This window comes from Chenopodium album, chromosome 21 (genome assembly GCF_948465745.1).
Source record: "Chenopodium album chromosome 21, dcCheAlbu1.1, whole genome shotgun sequence".
Classification (NCBI taxonomy): domain Eukaryota; kingdom Viridiplantae; phylum Streptophyta; class Magnoliopsida; order Caryophyllales; family Amaranthaceae; genus Chenopodium; species Chenopodium album.
In genome coordinates this window covers 20,147,503-20,151,484 of record NC_137854.1, presented here as the reverse complement: position 1 = coordinate 20,151,484, position 3,982 = coordinate 20,147,503, and positions in this window count along the sequence as shown.

The following is a 3,982-nucleotide window of genomic DNA, read 5'->3' as shown; positions in this document are numbered from 1 at the left end:
TGCTTAAGGATTCTTTTATCTGTACATGTGCTTTTCTTTGAGCGGACTAATCTATTGGTTTCTTTTGCGCCAAGTGAATTGCTTAGGGACAAGCAATTGGCTAGCTTGGGGGAATTTGATAAGTGTTTTATTTGTCCACTTATCATGGCTTTTTAAAACACAATTTTGTACTCTTTCCCCTACTTCAATCCCTTTTTCTAACTCTTTTTGTGCATACTTGCATCTTTTGGGTTTCCCGTTTCTTTTTATGTGTGTGCTCGTGTTTGTAGGTTCAATGAGATTATGGTTAAGTAGCGTGAGCATGAAGACTTTCTCGAGGGAGCAATATCAGGCAGGAGCGGGCGTGCACCCTTAGAGGAGCGGCCGCTCCTCATCCCAGCACCACATTCTGCCTCCCCCTGCACATATAGGAGCGGGCGTGCAGCCTCCAAGGAGCGGGCGCTCCTCCCCAATCCTCTACAAACTGCCTCAAACTGGTGCAAGAGGAGAGGGCGTGCAGAGAGCCCAGGAGCGGGCGCTCCACACCCAGGAGCGGGCGCTCCTACTTACTGGAGCGGGCGCTCCTCCTGTTCTGAAGACTAATTTTGACGGATTTTACGATGTAATTTCTGGGCATATAAATAGGACGACTTAGCTTCAGTTTTGGATCTTCTTTTTCCCTCTTAGTTTTCCTAGGCCCTTAGTTCTTCTCAACCCTCATTAATTAGCTTAGATCTTCTCAAACTCAATGATTGTAGTAGAATTATTGGAAGTTTGTTCCATCAATTTCAACAATTTTCCCAACTTTGAAGTTTATTAAGTAATCTCTTTCCTCTATCTCTTGCTCTTAATTTTTAATTTTAATTGCTTTGAGTTGATAATTTCTCCCTTAATCTTGTTTATTTGTTCTTGCATGTTTAATCCATCCTTGTTTCATCTCTTTCCTAGCTTATTTGAATTCATGAAAACCCTAGATTTAATTGTTAGAGTAATTTCCACCATGTTTAGTGAGTAGTCTTTTAGTTAGGGGTTGGGTAAAGACCCAACCAAGCTTTGGTTAATTGACTTGGAATTATTCATGTGCTACCTTGGATTGATAGTTGTTTATGCTTGAATTGATAATTGCATGTGTATTTTGTTGGCCACATTATGCCCATGTGTTCATCCCTTTTCTCACATCGAAAGATGGGGCTTCGGAGTGAGTCTTTTCTTGTGTAATTAGATTATGCTACTTTCATGATTTTGGATGTTTGGTTTCATTGACTAGGTTGCTTTAATATGGTAATTAGGTGAGAAATCCCAATTATCCGAGCTTCATGCTAGTTCGGAGCGATCGAGAGACAAACTCGAGCTAGAAACCCACTTCCTATCCTTGAGACTTAATCCTTATCGTGTTAGTGCTTAATCTAGGGAGTACTTATGTTGTGACTTTGAAAGAAGGCAATGTTAAGTTCCTTTTCTATCCTCTATGTGTATTCATGATTTGTCCCTGTTATTGATTCCTTGGCTTTGGTTGGTGTTGAATCCCGTTTCCCCTAGCGTTCTTTTATATAGTAGCTTACCATTCAAAACCCAATTTGTGACCGAACTAGATTGCAACCGTTTCATACTCTCGGTGTACTTACCCATTCCCTGTGGATACGATCCTCTACTTACCCTAGACTTGTTTTAGGTTGGTTTAGGTAGAAATATTGTTGGTTTTAGGGTGATCGTCCAACGACCGAATATCCCTCTACCATTAAGTAAGCACAATATGATGTTTGCAACCTAACCATTGCTCTAGTTCTCTAAAGTTCAAGGATAGGGGTTAGTAAAAAAAAGGTCCATGGTTATGAGTCCGGACATCGCGTGGAAGCCTTACCTTTGGAAGGTTGGCACTTATGGATAGGACCCCGCAAGTTAAACTTGCTTCCATGGTTTGGTGAATTCACAAGCTCGTATGTACCCGTCGTTGCCATGAGTGTTCAATTGGGTAGATGGAGCGTGAATTCCCAGAGGGTTATAGCCATATGTAGAACACATATGGGTCCAGAAAAGAGGGAAAAACTCAATCAAGAGGTAGAACTGAGCAAACAGTTCTAGAATTAGTCGAAGCAAGAAGGTAGATTTCGTGCTCGGTATTAGAAGAACTTAGCGCGCGACTACAGGCACCGTCACGAGGAGATGACTCTGTCGCCAAACGGCATTGGTGTCGCATGGCGACAGAGCCATCACATTACGATGGGCACTATTTTCTCAGCGCCAGTTCCTACATGCCTCAGCAACTTTCTCTTCTTAGAATTTTCTAGTTTTTTGCAGCGTTTTTTCAATTCTAGTTGTGAAAGATATTTCCCAAATTTCCTACGTGTAAAATTGCTATGTTTTTGATGCATTATGGATGGTCTTTCCAATGTAGACCTTTTTATGCATATGCCACAATGTTAATCAAAATTACGCACATGAAATACTTAGAACTTTTCGAGTCTCATCCGCTCTTTCTAAATCATTGCCAAAATAAATTTTAGGAATTAAAATAGAAATCCTCCCTAGTGGAGCCGCCAAAAACTGTAGGGAATATTTCAAGCATCCCAAAATTGAACCCCACTATGATCATACACTTAAGCATGGTGGCGTCCAAAGGGAAGGAAACAAGAGCAAAAGAGTCGCCAACAAGTTTTAGGAACTTGTAAACCGTTCACAGGGTGAAGGTTACACCCCTTCACGATCCTAGAGATCGCTAACTCCATAGTGGTCTGGAACCATGACTGGATATTCTGGGATGAAGGTACGAATCCAATCTAAAAGAGAAAGAACCTTCTCAATAAAATAGGCCTTTACTTTATTCTTCTCATATTCATGTGCGCATTCTGACTAACGTGCAATCACTAGATTAACCCTAAACCCGTTTAATCCATGTTGGTTGATTATTAATGCACAAATGGATATATTATTTGCGATCACTTGAATTAAAATCATATTAGCCTAAATCAAATTATTAATTATCTTATAAGGCGTGATTTCAAGTACAAATTCTCTTTAAACCTGCAGAAAAGGCGTGATCAAGCAATAACAACAATATATATATCAAGCAACATAATAATAATCATAAACCCAACAATAATCATCATCATAATCATAATCACAATAAAGATTACTAATATTAGCAAGATCCTAGGCATGATATTAACAAGATTAATAACAAACCCTAGCATGTCACTAAACAATAAAAATGAAAGCTTTAGCCGTAACATGGTACTAACATGATATTAGAAAACATAGAAAACACCCTAAACATGATACTAGAAAGAAATAATAACATCCTAGCATAATACTTGGAATTAATTAACTCTAAACATGCTTTCTACAAGAATAGTACTCACTTTGATGCCTCGTACCTCTTTATAATAACAAAATACACGCGTTAGTAAACTTCAAAAAAATATTAAATCAAACAAATAAATTAAAGAATTAAAATAGGATTTGGGACCAAACCCTCAAAAATTAGCAACCTTTCACATCTAGGGTGAAGGCAACTTCGAGCTTGGCTAGATGTATCTAGTGTAGGAGTTTATAGGTACTACGCAGCATATTCATACAGTACCTAATCCAAGGATCTTTGCATAACACATAAAGAACACATAATTGTACCTTTGAAGCGTGATTCCACGTGCGATCGAGCAAGAACTAAGGGAGATAAAGAACCCCAAGCATGATTCCTCTACTTGGTCCACGGGCACAAGTTAAACCTCCACTAATGCTAGTTAGTTGTGATTGAACACTTCAATCAACCTTCAACGGAGAAGAGAGACACGAGCTAACCATGAACCACCACGACGAACACCACGAGCCACCATAAGGGGCACCGCAAGTACAGACGTGAAGGGAGAGGGGAGGGCCGTGAGTGAGGAGAGTGTTTAGGGTTTTGGGACTTGGTTGCTTCTTTCACAATCTACTGTATGTTGATTGTTACCGCTTACTTGCAACCCTAGGCATGGATCTTATTTATAGATCACATCTCTAAATA